General features: G+C 50.9%; 1 long non-coding RNA gene across 2 annotated transcripts in view; it reads left to right on the top strand.

Annotated features, from left to right (window-relative positions):
• The window catches only part of LOC109451576 (uncharacterized), a 420,408-nt gene that overhangs the window by 210,951 nt on the left and 192,249 nt on the right, over positions 1-17,208 (top strand). The gene's annotated exons all lie outside the window — the stretch shown is intronic.

Below are 17,208 nucleotides of genomic sequence, written 5' to 3' on the forward strand. Positions count from 1 at the left end.
ACCCACAGTTCTAGCCTCTATTTTGGGGTGCCTAGGACACGCTGAACCAAAAGCATGTATATTTCACAGGCTCAGAGGTAGACCACGCCAGCCATCATCACATTCTCAGGTAGAGCCGAGAAAGGGATGTAGGAAGGTAAGCTCAGACCTCTCCAGCTCAGCACATCCCAGCTGCCACCAAGAGTCTCGGGGATGCTGCCATTGCCCCCCATATATGTCTTACCTGCTTAAGGAAGAACGAGCAGACGGAGAAGCTGAAGAGGATACTGGGGACCTGAAAGCCCATCCTATTTATAGGGGTTGTAATTGTCCTACTGGGCCATCCGAGGAGACACCCATTCTGTGAAAGAGCCTGAATCACCCCGGGCCCAGCCCAGCTCAGCCCAGCTTGGCCTCTCCCTCTGCAAACCGTTTGGTTTATTTACTTCCCCCACTTGCTCACGAACCTGTTTGTCACTGGATTAGGTGACATTGTTCAAGTCACAGCCCCATTTAATTAGGGGAGCGTGGGTGTGTGTGCATGCCATGGGGGTCCCCAATAGACAGGCGTTAGGGTGAGTTCATCCTTAACATGTGTCACTTACCGAGACTAATGGAAGACAAGAGTCAAATCATACCAAAGGAGATGGTCAATATGGTCACTTGACAAAACCTGCCAAAGTAGGGGACTGGAGAGTCTAGGCCAGGAGACGCATATAGAAGGTGCCAAAAAAAAAAATACACACATTTTAAGAAAGGAAAACTGTATTAAAATTGTAAACCTCAATATACACCGATAACAAAAGATGCATCCACGTCATGTGTGACTTCTGCAATTACAAGAGGTGCTCAAAGTGGTTCCCATCAGCGTCCAGACACTTCTGATTATGGTGAACTACTGCTTGAGCAACATTGACCAAAGTGGCCACTTGTAGACATTTATTTGGCAGCCCCGATAGTTTCTGGAAGAGATTTGTCTTAGGCCGATGCCTTGCCTGTGTAGGTAGATGTGTGTATTTGAATCTATGGAGCTATTTTTATTTTTTTAAAAATTTAACAGCCCTGCAGGCGAGTGGGGGAGGTAGAGACCCGACCAACTGAGGGGGTCGGGGAGCCCTGACTGGTGCTGCTACCACTTGAGCCTTTTAAGGTCATCCTGAAAAGTTAGCGTTGAGAGCAAAGGTGGGCGCTCGTACTGTCTGTGAGTGGAGACGCTGGCAGAAGCCTGGGCCTCCATCTGTCCCATCTCTGCACCCAGGACCTGCCAGCCGTGGCTTCAGCACAGGAAATTCATAGTAAATCTTGGTGGAGTAAGTGAATGAGTGAATGAAGGAAGTGTTTGGGAATCTCGTGTGAAAGGTAAAACATTCTAGGTTTGCCGGACTTTTTCTATGTCCCCATACATCGATCCCTGATTAGTAGCGACACTTGCTGTTTCTGACCATGTGTTGAGGTTCTGCAAGGAGATCACAAACGTGCAGAGAGATTTTAGTCCTGTTGGAGCACAGAAGCTTCACCTACAACACGATGTTCAATACTGGGAGCTGAGTGTTAGAAACCCCGGGTGCATGTGGAGTCTTTAGGGGCCTGGTCTGGGCTTCCTTGAGGAGGCGGGATTTGCGTTGTTCCCCAAAGGGTTCAGGTGGGCAGGAGATAACGCAGAGATTCTGGTGGGGAGAAGGAAAGACCAAAGGTACAAAGGTGAGAATTTGCCGGGTGTGTTTGGATTCCAGTAGCTGGGAGTCTAGCGGGGCAGCAGGGATAGGAGACGAGACGTCGCCTCCTAATTTTACAGACGAGGAGACGGAGGTCCAGCTGGACGGACTTGCCAAGGTTCCCAGTGGGCTGTGAGTAATGCCAGGCCTGCAACCCCTGTCCATTCGTGCTTTCTTATGCTTTCTTATGCTTTCTTAGAGGTAGGTTTGGGCCCTGCTTTAGGGTCTGTTTTAATGAGAAATGGGAAGCAGGGACATTTTGGTCAGGAAAGTGACATGATCAGAGCATTGTTTGGGGGGAGAGTTTAATCGGACTGCAGAAAGGTGGCCAGCTGTGTCGGTTTGTGTGGGACTTGGAGTTTCCTGGCACACGAGACTTCAGTGCTAAAACTGGGGGTGTTCTGGGCAACCTGCGACAGGTTGGTTGCCCTGGACTGGGGCGCATAGGATGAAATGGGGAGAGCAGGGCCTGAGCTGGGAGGCCTGGGAGGAGTGTCTTGTACAGCCCACCCACGTGAGAAGAGACGGGCATGCAGCAGTTCATAGCTATAGGAAGGTGGCTGGGTAATAGAAGGAAAGAAGGGATGGGGTTTGGGGACACATTAAATGGGGGGCAGGGAGGTAAGAAGTCAGGAGAGGCTCCAAGACTTCAAGCCTAGACAACTAGGAGAGCTGTGGTGTGCTGGAGAAGTGTGACTTCTGAGGGGGCCCCGTGGGGTCTAAGAGTCCGCACCCCTTCCCCGCCCCCACTAGCAGGTCAGTCTCATCATCCTGCTGCCAGCTTGCACCCTCGGCTCTTCTGGGTCTCCCAGGGCTGGTCAGAAGTGGCTTAAATGTGTTTATAAATCCTGAGAGTTTGCTCATGCTAAGATTCCCTTTCTGCCTTTGTATCTCAACTTAGGAGAGCTATTTAGTTTTGTCTTTTCTTACCTGTTGGAGTCAAAAACCAAAAGAAGTTTTGGTGACTTGGGGGCAAATAAGGGAGGGTGGTGGGGAGGGTGGGGGGTAAAGACAGCAGCCATGGTGACTGACAGCGGCAAAGCTGTGGCCCCGCCCTGTGGACATCGCCCAGGGCTTCCTAGCAACTGTTTCTTCAGGTCCGAGGGGCAGTTCTCTGCCCGAGGCTGCAGTGGGCAGAAGGATTCTGTTCTTCACAGGATGGTCTGCTGTATATGCTTCAACTCTCAGTGGGTTCCCAGGGATGTGCAGAGAACGGTGTGTGCTGCTGTCAGCCAATCAGTGGGGATCTGTGAGCGTATGGAGGGCCGTTTGGTAGGCACTGAGGTAAGGGATACAATCCGTGTCCTTAAGGAACTTCCAGTCTCGTGGGAGGTAGGACACACCGGATCCTTCCCTGCAGTCGAATTGCTACTGTCACTGCTAGGATATCGACAGGAGTTGATTAGAGGGAAGAAGGGGCTAGAAGTAATACACATTTACAGAGATTATGGGACATACTGGGTAATGTTGGGCAAATCACTTAACCTCTTGGCCGTGGGTTTCTTCGTCTATAAAAGGAGAGAGTTGGATCGATGTCTGAGCTTTGTTTTGGCATTAACTTGCTACGATTCTGTGATTCCAATCTTAGGGTCAACGGGGGCTTTAGAGGTTATATTTTAACTTTGCTCTAACCGTGAACTTGGTAAAGGCCTCAGAGCTCTGTGCTCCTCAGCCTCCCTCTGTGGAAAACCCAGAGGACACTGATGGTGTCCTGTGACTTTAGCATTTGTAAATTGCATGAGGCCCTACGTTGTTATTGTTCATTGTTGTTCAATGTGTTTTGCTGCATTTATTTGCGTTCCTGTTGGAATGTGGCCTTGTGGTCTCCAAGGCAACAAGTGTTTAAGCTACAATTTATTGAGGTCTTAAGTGCGCTAGGCTCCATGTTAAGCATTTCACATGTGTTATTTTGTTTAATTCCCACAACAACTCCATGGGCAGGCGATAGTATCGTCAGTTTTCCAACAAGGACTCGGAGGTCCAGAGAAAGATAAATAACTTATTCAAGGTCACGCGGCTTGGAACGGCTGAGCTGGGGTTTGAGCCCATGTCTTCCTGGTTCCAAAGCCCTTGTTCACAACCCCTATGACATCCTGTCCCTTTTGGAACAGGACTGGTGATTGCTCACTCCCCAGGGAGAGAAAGAGCTTTCCACCATGGCCGGCGTGAGTAAGAATGAAATAACTTCCTAAAGACAGGAGATGAAGGAATCCAGCCTTGAAATAAGAATCTCCTGATGCTAAACCCATCAAATGTTTATTATTTTCCTGTACTTCTCTGGTACCTAAACAGTCCCAACCCCGAAGGAGCCTGTAATCTACTTGGGGAGCCAAGACAGATGCTTACACTTATATATTAAAGACCAACCTTCATGGGAAAACTACGCTTTACGAGGGACCCAATGCAATTGAAGAAACCCCTTGCTGCTCGTTGCCTTTGGTTCTTGTCCCTTTGCTGTCCAGTCCCCATGCGCGGGGCAGGTGTGCCTCGTGGGTGTGGCAGGTACTGTTTTGAGCTAATAGAGTTTTCAGGGAGTCTCCTTGTCATTCGTTGACCAAATCATTAAGGATAATTATCATGGAACTCATAGACTTCCTTTTTCCTGCTGTTGAGCTGTTGGGTGGCTATTTAGTAAGATGAAACCCACAGGACCCAGAGGCTGGCTGAGCATTTGTGTTAGGAGGGAGGCCCCTGAGGCACGGGGGGTGGGGGGGGCAGGCTCCCCACTCCTGCTTAGCCCTCTGGCAGGACGCAGGTAGATAAAATGCAGGTGGAACGAATGAACACCTTCCCCTGGAGAGGAGTGGGACTAATTAATAGACATAAAACTCTTTGAGATTTCTTGATATTGAAAGGTCATTTATTATCATCTACACAAATAAGTTCTCATTTTAAAATCTGTCCTTGCAGCTGAATTACTGTCCTGTTAATTATAGGCCGTTTCCCCTATAATAACATCTGTGAGAGTCAGTGGTTTTGGAAGGTAACACTGGCCTCAGCGATATTTTCACTTTGTCAGAAAATGTGTTCTCAGCTGGCGGAAGGAGGTCTCGAGTCCCGGGGGTTCACAGGTTTTTGTCTGGAGCTGGGCTCCTCATAGGCAGCTCCTTGTGCGGCCATTTCCTCCACTGCAGGCTTCTGTTTTTGGCGAGACCCCATCACCCCTCGCCTCCCAATGTCTCAGGCCAGATGGCCTCGCACACCCCACCCCCCTGAGGAAATGGGCTAGAATGCATCCAAAATCATTGTCAAGAACAGTCCGTGGAAGTTTAGGTAATTTCTAGAACAGGGTAATAATGCTACAGACCAAATCATGTGTCTCCAAAGTGGGCCACGGGTGGCAGAATTTGGATCATTCAGGTCAGGTTTCTGAAGTTCCTGTTCCTTTTTGTTAAAGATTTACACTGAGATGTAATTCACATGCCATGCAATTCACCCATTGAAAGCGTGCAATTCAGGGGGCATTTGGGATCTTGCTCATTGGCATATGTCGTCAGTTTGGCTGAAATAAACTCTTATAAAAATTCTCAAAACAGCGTTTTTTCAGTATTGTACAACCATCACAAAAATCTAGTTTAAGAACATGCCCCGTCCCCTCCCTCCATCCCCCAAGAAACCCTGTGCCCATTCACAGTTACCCCCTATTGTGCCATCTTCCAGCCCATGGTAACCACAAATCTATGTCCCGTCTCTACAGATTTGCCTATTCTGGAAATTTCATATAAATGGAATCATCCATATGTGACCCTTTTTGACCAGCGTCTTCACATAGTGTTTTCAAGGTTCATCCGTGTTATCTTATATCAAGAGGTCGTTTCTGTCATTTCTTTTTAAGGCTAAACAGCATTCCATTGTATGGATGGACCACGGTTAGTGTATCCGTTCATCCACGGATAGCCCTCTGCGTTGTCTACCTCTTGATTCTGATGAACAGGCTGCTGTGAACACTCGTGTACGGGTTTTTGTGTGGACATATGCTTTCGGTTCTTGCAGGCCTGCACCCGGGAGTGGAGTGGCTGGGCCAGGTGATTACTCCCTGTTTAACTGTTTTGAGGAGCTGCCAAACTGTTTCAAGTTGTTTTTAAGAAACTTTCTGGAGAGGGATGGTTGGTTTAAAGGCTTTCGCTTGAACATGCCAACAGGCCGTACCAGCCCGGCAGAGGCCTGGTGAGCGAGTTACCACTGGGGCTCCGGGCGGGCCTCCTGGTCTTGCTCAGCCTCGCAACCCCACAGCCAAAGAACCCCCAACTAAGCACCTGATCCAGTTTGGTTGACCAAATGAATGAATGTGTCCTGAGGTAAAGTGGGAGTGGAGGAAATGGGGCAGGGAAGGTAGGTAAATATGCCTGGTAACCTGTGAAATTTCTATCATATTTTACGTGTCATGAGCAATTCGTGTGGGGTCCCATCCCCCGTCCCCACCCTTCCACCCCTGGAGTCAACTCCGTCAAGATGGGAGCAGGTGATTGTGTCTTGGACGCCACGCTCAGGCATTGGGCCTTTCCAGAGCAGTGGGATCTCCCCTACTTTTCCAGGCCCCCCACCTTGGTGCCCCAGAGAGCCCTCGATTGACCATTGGAAGCCCTGACTTCTCAACAGGCCCGGCACCACGTTCACTGTGAACTTGGAAAAGACATTTCAACTTTGTGACTCAGTTTCCTTCCTCATCTAGAGATGAGGGAGGGGTTTGAAGCGACGGCTGGAAGAACTGGATGATTTCCCATGTCTGAGAGTCTGGGGTCTCCTGGGCTCTGAGACTCTGCTGGGACTCAGTTCTTGGCTCTGTCTCCTCCTCCCGTTCTCTCCTCTCCCCGGAGAGGAGCTCATTCCTGTTTGCTAGGACTGCTGTGTAGCCCTCAGTTCGTCGCTCAGCCGGCTTCCCAGCTCCGCTTCTAATTTACTTTTCACTCTACCCCTAGAATAATTTTCTCTTGTCAAGAAGGGTTACCATTTTCCCATAAGATCACGTTCATGCTTCTTAAAGGGCCCTTCATGGTCCTCCAGCAAGCAGTCTTGGCAGTTTCATGAATCTGACATCCTCCCCATCACTGTGGACTTCTGGATGTTCTCCACAACCCCGTACTTCTTTCTATTTTTATTCACATGCTTCTTCCCTCTCCACCCCTCCTCCTATTTCTATCTATGAACATTCCACCCATCTTAAACACATTTCCACACTTACCTTTTCTATACAAACACTTCCAACTCTTCCTAATCAGAACTCTCCTCTCTCTTCTCTGTCCCCTCCCTACACTCTGCAGCCTTTCACAGTGTTTGTAGTGTTTATAATGTTCTCGTGGGTGTTCTGTAGATGGCTGCACACGTCTGTCTATCTCATGAGACTTGGAGCTCTCCGAGGGAAAAGACAATTTCTTTTTTTTTTAATTAAAAAAATTTTCAGCTACAGTTGGCATACAATATTATATTAGTTTCAGGTGTACAGCAGAGTGGTTAGACATTTATGTACTTTACATAGTGATCACCCCAATAAATCCAGTGCCCATCTGGCACCATTTATAGTTATTACAATATTATTGACTATATTCCCTCTGCTGTGCTTGATACGCCTTTGATGATTTTGTAACCACCAATTTGTACTTCTCAATCCCTCCACCTTTTCCACGCATCCCACAACCCCCTCCCATCTGGCAACCATCAGTTTGTTCTCTGTACCTATGAGTCTATTTCTGTTTTGTTTGTTCATTTGTCTTGTGCTATAGATTCCATATATGAGATAAATGAAGTCATGTGGCATTTGTCTTTCTCTGAAAAGAGTCTCTTAATCCTCTGTCTCCCACAAGCTCTGCTTTGCCATGCACAGCAGTGGAGTCTTTCAAGTGTGAGCTTGGGTGGCTTTCTCTAGCTCCTGTGCCCCTGCTAGAATGGGATTTAAAAATGTATAGCTAAGCTTTCATTTCATGTAGTCTTTTAGTACGTTCTGTGTTTCCTAGGTATAATTCTTAACCGGCATTAGATGATGAATTCTCTGAGTGAGACCTTGACCTTTCTTCTTCTGATCCACCCCCCACCCCCACCCCCAAGCCCTGCTGCAGTGCTAGTTCCCCCACGGATGGCTGAGTGGTGACTTGCCACCTCTGCAATGCTTACTGCATCTGTGCTCCATGGGTCATTCAGATTGGGAATTTAGAGCTTGTTTGTGGCTTGCTTCCTCTTGGGAATAAAGAGACTATTTTGTGAAAATTACCGAGGGTGGAGCAAGAAGCTGGGTTTGGAAGCTGGAGCAGTCATGGGCTGTGATAACCCGAAAGGGGCCTGGGGAGTGGCTGCTGGTAGCTCGAAGGGTTTGCACAGGGAGAGAACAGAGAAATTGCTTTAGTTTCCGCAGAAGTAGCTGGATCCTGCGGTTCCTAGGCCATTTGAGAAGCTGGGATCTGAGGCATAGCCTGGGGGCCACAGCTCTCTCCAGTCCAGAATGCATCTGGGCATGGTCTTTGTGTGCACAGGGAGCTCTGGAGCAGGTTGGGTGAGAGTCAGGCCCTGGAGGTCACTGTATCCTGCCTCTGCCCAGGGTGGTTTGGTGCCCAGGCCATGCTCTGCAGGGGTCGGTCCTAAAACTCCCCAGAGGAGCAGATTACCCAGTGGCCCCAGCTGGCAAGCACAGCGGGACGCTGATCCAGCGTCCTGGGAGAGCCGGGAGAGCAAAGCAGGGAGACGCAGGGAACTTTGCAGAGGCTTCAGTAAGGGTAATCCTGCACGGCCTTCCCCAGCACAGAGCAGGGGAGTGAGAGGTCACCAGGGGGAGAGCCTGAGGGCTTTGGCGGAGATGCCCTGGGAGCGGGGAGGGGTGCTGGCCCCAATCCTCTGTGGTTCATTGCTTGGTTCCAAAAATGAGGGCAGTTAACACTTGAATAAGACACCTGCTTGTCACACCCAGCTAATAAATGCTTGGCAGAGTCTGGAAACAAGAAAGGAAGGTTGAGGGGCTGGAGGCCAAGCCAGCGTTTTCTTCATTGATTGGCTGGTTCATTTATTCATTTATCCTCTGGACAAATATTAAGTGATGAGGAGAGACCCATAAACAACGGAAATGGTTCTAGGAGAGGCTATGGCAGAGCTGGGGGCTGGGGTTGGGAGAAGAGCCAAACTCCATGGAGGTTAGTACTCTCCTCACAGTGGGACGAGCCCAGACAAGCACCCTCCTCCCCCAGCTTGTACCCCAGTGCCTGCGCCCCAGCAGTTCACACCCTCTGTGTGCCCCAGCCATGACTTGGCTCAGTTAGCAGTGGGAGTTCTGCCTGCTCATAGCCCTTTAATCTCCGACCCCTTTATTGTGGTCACAAATGCCCCATGGGGCCTCATCACTCTGCAGGGAAGAAATCATTAGCTTCTTGCAGCATCCAGAAACTGTAGCACCTTCCTGTCCCGGGGAGGAAAAGGGGCAAAAGCGAGATGGGGGGGCGGGGGGCCCAGGCAGGATTGTTTCTGACATGCTGCCCAGGTTTGCTCAGGCAGAGGAGCCTGGTTGCCTGTCTGAGTATCCTGCCTTCATTTATCTGCATGCCAGCCTGCTCCTGCCAATGTGTGCAAGAGGGGAGGCCAGGAGTGTCCTCTGCGGGCAGGCAGGCTGCTGCACTCACGTGAGTGCGGGGCGTGTCCCTGCCACCTGGAAGGGACCTGGAAGGGACCTGCCACCTTACGGCTCTCAGGTTCCAGGGAGCTTCCAGTACCCAGAGCCTTCTGCCTTTGAAAAGGGAGAAATGAAGTCCGGGCGAGAGGATGTCATTTTTCACACGGTCACCCAGTGTCCTGTACGAAGCCGATAGTAAAGCTAGTGAGCACCCAAGTGTCCTAAACAGCTGTGTGCTCAGGCCGTTTCTTGTCCTGACGCTCTCTGTTCTGCTCCTGTGTCTCGAGTCCCAGTTCCTGATCCAACTCCAGGCAGAAAAAACAAGGGTCCCAGGCTGAGGCAGGTCGGAGTGTGAATTCCTGCAATTCTGCTCAGGGTTGTAGGAATGAAATAAGCTGGAGTGCGGGAGTTCTCGCCAGAGCCTGGTATGGGGGCAGCGGCGGGGCTGGCTTCACCAAGGCGGCCTGGCCAGGATCAGCTTTCTGGAAACTCATGGGCCGTTAGAGGCCCTGACCTTGGGCACACTGCTAACTGGGTGTAGGTCTCCATTTATAGCATGTGTCAGGAGTTCAAGTACTTTGTGGTTAGAGATTCACCACAATATATCGTGGTTTCATATATTAACCACCCACAGCGTGAGATGCTGCCCTGGGAAGCAATGGAGGAACTTGGTGAGGTTAATAAAATTGGGCCATTAATTTGAGTCTTGAGGGTGTGGACTGTGGAAAGTAGGCGTTTCGGGGAATCTGTTTGAAGCTCTGCTCTCAAACTTTGCCATATTCTGGCCATTCAAAGTGCATTCCCGTAACCACCTAGCACCCCTAGCAAGGCGCTCATCAGATGAGAGAGCCATGCGTCTCACAGACAGAGGAGACGGGAACTTCCACCGCGGAAAGATTGTGAATGGGGAGCAGAGGGGAGAGGGACGCCAGGACCGTTTCTGTCATTTGTTCAGTGATGATGATTATTTCAGGTGACGGTCTCGTTAGTCCAGAAAGAGGGCAGGAAAATGACACGAGTTTCCTTTGTGGGCAAATGCAAAATAAGACCTTTAGTGAGAAATACTCAAAGTGGGAAGCCCGTGCACTGCACTGTACAAAAATCAGAACCACCTTGCATTTCTGGGTCTGTAAGTCTCAGCTGGTTAACTGCAAGGCTTCGTTCTGAGACAGAGAAGGGCGTGGTGTGTGGGGGCTGCCACCGTGGTGTGTAAAGTACATGTGTGCCAGCCCACAGTCCACACACACCGGTGTGCATGTGGCTGAAGTTGCCAGTCACTCACTTGTCACACTCGCATTTTCCTGTCACCAGACCATGGCTCCCTGCGTAAGAGGCCCAGGCCCAGACACGAGATGACGGGGGCTTTTGTGCTGTCAGCAGCTTCTGCGTCACGGGGAGTCCTTGCTGTGGAAAGCCAGCTACGGCTTCATTTTGTTATCAGGTGCTGCTCTGTGTTGATGTCCGTCCGCCCCAGTCTCCCCAGAACGCACGAAGGCTTGTCCCGATGGTGGTCCAGTACTTCTGTCTAGACTTATCTCGGCAGACCCGTAGCCCCCCTTTCTCCTCTCATTCAGTATACTGTCCGTGGACATATAGAGGCTGGGCTGAGCACTGTCACGTATCCTGGTCACAGCACAGCATGACGACTAAGTGCTCAGAACTCCGCTGGCACACAGCAGGCCCTGGAGAAATGCCAGCTGCTCTCGGTGTTAGTTTCCTGTGTGTGAGAGGCTGCGCAGGATACTGGGCGCGTGATCAGCCTAACGCTCCTTATTCTTATTACTGAAACCAGCCCAGATTTTCCAGTGGGCTCTGGTTACCGCACAGCTTCTCCAGGGCGGACCTTGGTGCCCGCAGGGCTCCCCTTCCCCGCCATATCTGCCCCTGCCTCACTCAGCCTCTGGGGGGCGCTTCTGCTGTTTGTGGGCTCGCCTTGCCCCTGCTGAACCCCCGTGGGCCTCCTGAGGCTTCCTCGGCATCTGCCACTTTCTCGTCTCTGTGTTGCTCACCTGTAGCTCAGTGCCCGGCACAAAGCAAGTACTCGGGATGAATAAATGAAAAAAAGAGACCCAAGAGATGGGTGCCACCGAAATGGGTGCTGCACACGAGGCAGGCCTCGTCTCAGCCTCCTGGGTTTGCAGGCTGCCTTTGAGGCTCACCAGCTGAGCGAGCCCAGCAGGACCGGCACATAGTAAGCTCAGTAGATATAAGGGGGATTAATTTTGTCATCATTCTGATTAGGAGTGTTAAGTGGACCGGTCCCTGAAACACGGGTGCAGTTTTGGTCTCCACACCCTCAGTAAGAGAAATAACTGGAAAATTGTAGAAAAAGGTAACTAGGTGGTAATGACAAAGAGCCTCCTACCTCAAGGCACCTGTATTTGCTGTTCCCACTGCCTGCAATGTTGTTCCCTCAGATGGTCCCATGGCTCAGTTCCTCACTTGATTCATGTCTTTGTTCAATGTCATCAGAGAAGCCTCCCTCGCCACCCTGTAGAAAATAGCAACCTCCCCGCAGCAGGCGCCATCGTCTAACTCTCTGTCCCCTTATGCTGCTTTATTTCCCTTCTCAGCACTTATAACCGCCTGATGTAGCACGTTTCCTCAGGTGTTACCTGTCGCCCTCCCTGGACAGCAAGCACCTTGCAGCCCCAGTGCCTAGAACAGTATCTGGTGTAGGGTGGGTGCTCTGCAAACGCTCGCTGAGGTGGCTGAAGGGCAACATTAAGACTCTTCATTTAGAGAAGATGATGGCAGGGCCGGGGTCAAGGGGAGGACAGTGAGATCAAAAGGGCGAGTATTATAGGAACGTAGCTGTGTCCACACACACCTGCAGTAGAATAAGTAGGTCCTCATCCCTTTGAACCGTGAGAAAGGTAAATATAAGACAAAGAAAAAGAATTTCTGCGGCATACAACAGATCATAATTGGGGGGAACTCCTTGCTCCCAGAAATGATGCTGCCTGAACACTAAGCGTCCACGCTCAGACTTCGGGAGGCTCTGGGTGCCATCCCTAGCCATTGGCCCCTGGTGGGGGCGGGGGAGGTCCCTTGCTTTCCTCCATCCGGCTCTTGGGTGAAGGCACGCAGGGGTGGTTCCCCATGGGCTGTTTTAGATGCGTCCAGGTACCAGCATAAGGAGAGAGGGGAGTGGCAGGGTAAGGGATGAGTGTGGCGAGAGCAAGGGGGAGAGATGGAGGGGAGAACAGGGGTGGAGTGGGGAGGGAGAGCTCTACGCTGCCCGTGGGTCTCAGGAGTGGGAAACATGGGGAAGAAACCCTGGCAGAAGTGTTTACATTGGAAAAGCCGGGGGCACTGCCGTAAACCTTGGGTCCGACAGCCGTTCATTCACTCCATGGTTCATACGTTGAGCAAATAATTATTGATAACCTACCATGCACTCGCTATTGCTTTAGAAATGGGGGCTACAGCAGTGAACTGCTGCCCTCCTACAGCTTTTACCTTCTAGGATGGGGGCACAGGTAAGGAACAAATATGTGACCTACGTCAGTTTGTGCCAAATGCTACTGAGAGAAATAAGCAAGGGAGGGGACAGGACAGGATGTGGCGGGATGGTGGCGTGGGGGGCAGGGGCAGGCTGTGATCTGTCACTGAGTGGCTGCTCTGAGAAGGTGACATTTGACAGTGGTCCGAAGGAGGTGAGGTTTTCTGTCTGGCCCAACTGGAGGCGGAGTCAGCTCTCAGCAGCCTGGTTATTGACGTTTAGCTGCGTCCTTCTGAGTGTCGTTTCTTCTGTGCCTCTCATCGTCCCGGGCCACCTGTACACTCGGTAAACACTAGGTACTGGGGACACAGAGTGAGCAAGGCCGACAGGATCCATGCCTTTGCAGACCTCTCAGTCTGAAAACAGACACAGTAGATGGTTACCGGACAGTGTGCGGGGTGTCTCATTAGGACACTTCCAGGGCGCCATCCCCCTCTGCGGGTGAGAGGCGGCTTCCCGGCCGAGATGGAGGCCTGAGTCGGAGCTTGTCTGTCCTTGCCTCTGTCCACAACTTTGTGTGTTGACTGTCTCTCCAGATTTCCAGGCCTTCCCCAAACTCACGTTTCTTGTTGTCTTAGGCATTGTGACTCTGCTTCCCAGTTTAGTGAAGATAATAGCTGTTGCCACCCTTATGCTTACAGGATGCAGGCTCATACAGGGGATTAATGGCATTTGAGGATTAAGGGCACAATGGTAGTTGAAAGGCTTTTAGCTCCTCCTCGATTAGGTTCTACCTGACAGAACGCATTGCTAAGCCTCACAGATTGCCCCGTGGCAGCACTTCTGTTTCTTGTGGACCCCATACTGTTTGGGACATCTGGGGACAATTGCTTTGCATGTCAAATCCTATCCTCTGGACCCCACCCCTCCCCTTGTAGGGACTTGTGACAACAGAGCTCAGGTATGTGTCACCTGAAGAACTTGCAAGGGACGCGGAGCGTGTCAGGGCAACTAGCCGATGGTCACCCTCAGTCATGGCCACGCATGGTGCAGACACATCAGTAGGTCCCTTGTCCCCTGCGTCATAGACGTCGCTGATCTAAGGGGCCTCGAAGCAGGGCCCCCTTCCCTGTCTGCATCTTCACAATCTGACTGAGCTCCCGTTTCTGACTCCATCTCCCTGTCAAAGCTCCCCTGCTCTAGTAAACATGGCGTCTTTGCTGGGCCCTGGGCCCATCTCCACACCTGCACTCAGCAGGTAAGTCCTCTCTGAAATGTGCTGCCTTCTCCTCTCACTCTCTACATCTACCTGCCCGCCGCCGTGAAAGACTCCTTGAGCCCCTTCTTTGATCTCCCCCTGAACTGAGCTTTGGGGCACATCTTACTGTGCAGGACGTTGGTTCAGAGCAGCACCGACCACCATACAGAATCCTTGAGTCAAAACAGACCAGCACTGCGTAGCCGCAGCCAGTGTTTCTCAAACTGTGTTCCCTGGGACCTGTTCGGGGCTGAGGCGAGGGGGCCTGGTGGGAAGCATTCCGACGTGTATGCTCATCCAACTAACTGCTTTCATTTTTCAAAACATCCTAAGCTTTGCTCTGAGGACGGGATTCTGCAGTCACACAGTTTGAAAACTACAGCATTGGATTTTATTTGTTTACCACGTAGCAGTGGAGGTCCCCAGTGGACCCAGTAACACACGGCTGGGATCTCATCTCCGTCCCTGAGGCCTGGCTTCCTGTTACCAGAAAGTATCACTGGAGTTGTGACATGCTCCATTGTGTTATCTGAAGTAAATGATAACCTCTTGGAAATCGTTTAATGTCTTATACTTTTGAGTACCTTGGCACTGTGCCCTGCTCAGAGACGCTCAACAAACACTGGCGGCGAGGACAGTGACATACACATCCCCTCGCTGGCTCTGGGCCCTCCAGTGCCATGTCTGTGGCCGTGGTTGGGCCATGGGTCCAGGCAGCGCATCTCGGAGGGATCCTCGTTGCTCCCCAAACTGTGCTTTTGGATTTGTGTGAGGTGAACACGAACCAGCTCTGCCCTGATGCCTCAGCCTTTCAGCCATAACCTTGAAGCTGACGCCCCAGGAAACCTGAGGGCACCCAGACCACAGTGTTTCCAACACACAGGGAGCAATGGCCAGAAAATTAGAACATTTAGAATGAAATACTTCATCAGAGCAGAATTTCTTTACCAAAAAAAAAAAAAGAAAGAAAGAAAATGAGACTACAACCAAAGTAAGTCTCTGAGGAGCTCATTTGTTAGCCAAGCAAGGAAAGCTGAGGTTTACCAACAGTGAGTTAATGGAAGGGTAGTCGATTGCAGCCACCGAGGGCATGAGTCCAGAAAAATACATTTGCTCAAGACCACCAGTGTTTTGGCTAAGAGTGAGGACATTGGGAATATCACTAGTCAACTACAAACAAGGGAAGTAATTTCGAGGATTTTTCTTTGGTTCTTGATGAGTTGACAGATGTTTCTGTTACTGCTCAGTTGTTATTTGTCTGAGTAGCTAATGCTGAGTTGGAGGTGACTGAAGAATTAGCCTCTGTGATTGTGTGTGGAACAGCGACCTGCAAGGATACTTTCAAAGTAGAGACAATACTAATTCCTGAAGTGACATCTGCTCGATATGTTACAACTGATGGTAAAAACACATTCGGAGGGTGTCCATGAAGACTTCCCCGTTCAAAGGCCATCACACTGCAAACCTGTCACTGGATTTGCTCGCTGCTTTTTGGGGCACTCTCTTCCAAAATCTGGATCGACCCATTAAGGCGTTAATACTCTTAAGTGAGTTCTTCTCTTCATTTACTTATATCCAAGACGACAATCTTAGCGTTAGGAGTTTGGCGAGTAGAGAATAAATGTTTTGAAAAGGCAAGTGAGGGATGCTGAACTCAGTTTCCTCCTTCGTAGTTTTGCTCAGGCCTCACAGGACTCATGTCCCATGAAAACGTGTCCTTCTGTCCTGGGACGTGGGAGAAATGAATTTGAAATCACCCAGGTAACCTCAGGGGTTGACCTGTTGTCTGAGCCTTTCACCAGGTGAGGGTCCATCCCTAAGCGCCTCCCCTTGGTGGCACCCAGCCCCTGTTTGGCCATTCTCTCTGATAAAGGAGGCCCACTGCTGGGTCGTTCTAGCCATGGGGACGTCCACCTGCGTGGAGCGACAATCTGCCAGGGACCTCTGGTCCTTGGCTCCCATTCTACCTTCTGGAACAATGTTAAATCAATGGTCATTGAATTGTCCCCCATGTGACATCAGAAACCGTTGGCTAGGCTCCCTTTACATCTCCTCTTCTCTGTCTCTGCTGCCTCTGTTCTTTTAACCTTTTCCCACACGATGAGGTCTCCAGAACATTCCCAATCCTGGCTGCCATCTCTGTATCTGTTACCGTTTGCCAGCTCCTCTCCTGAAACATGGCGCTCAGAGCCGATTGGTATCCATTCCTTCATGGTTATTTATTCAACAAAGAATTACGTGAGCTCACTCTCCGCCAAAGCCTGTGGGGGATACGAGATGGGTTCAGTTCCCGACGTTGTGGTACTTGCTTAGTTTAATAACCAGTAATCCCACGACAAGCTGTGACACATACTGTGAAGAGGCGCCTTTGGGAGGGTCATAGCTGCTGAACGCAGCATGAAGGGTGCCCCTGGTGGTCTGTCCTACGGGGACGGAACCCAGAGCTGCAGAGGCTCCTGGGAGAGTCGAGATGGCAAGACCAGGGCCTTCACACAGGACCTAAGGCACTTACGACTACTCACTTCCAAAGAGCGAAGAGCTGCAGCTACCTTCAGATGTGGTGGGAGGTAGCCGAGTCCTTCTCTCACCTCCGTTCTCACGGACTCACCCGCTTTTCTCTTCCTCTTTTGGGGAACACTCAGATTCAGGAGATGAGTGTGTTTCTCAGACCAGGTCCTGAGCTATGAAGGGGTGAAGAGGGAAGAGCCCCTCGCCAGTGGCAACAGCTACCAGCAGATTAATTGTATCCCCAGATGGGACGGGATGTGTGTTTAGTTGATTTCCATCCTGATGGAGCCCACAATGCAGTTGGGTGCCTTGCTCAGAGCAGACGCTCAGTGAAAGTGTGTGGAGCTGGCATTGGGGACAGCAGACGGTGTGTTCCCTGGGCGTGAGCCGATCCCAGGCCTGAGGCTGGCTCCTCTCTGAGCTGTGGTGAAACTGCTGTACTGCCATGATGCCCTGTGTATGGAGTGGGTGCTGAAGGGTTGGCTCCTCAAGTGGGCCTGGGGTCTGACTGTGCTCTGACGCCTCTACAGGAATTGGGGACCCAGATGGACTGGCCTGAAAGTGGACTCCCATGGGACAGGGTGGGATTGGCCCTATTCTAGGGGGCTTGGTGAAAGGACAGTGGCAGCCAGTGTCTGGGGGACAAGTGACTGATGGAACAACGTGCTCGTATGTGAGGAAGGCCAGACAGAGGCATAGGAAGAACGGGATTTTC

Source organism: Rhinolophus sinicus, linkage group LG14 (genome assembly GCF_036562045.2).
Source record: "Rhinolophus sinicus isolate RSC01 linkage group LG14, ASM3656204v1, whole genome shotgun sequence".
Lineage (NCBI taxonomy): Eukaryota > Metazoa > Chordata > Mammalia > Chiroptera > Rhinolophidae > Rhinolophus > Rhinolophus sinicus.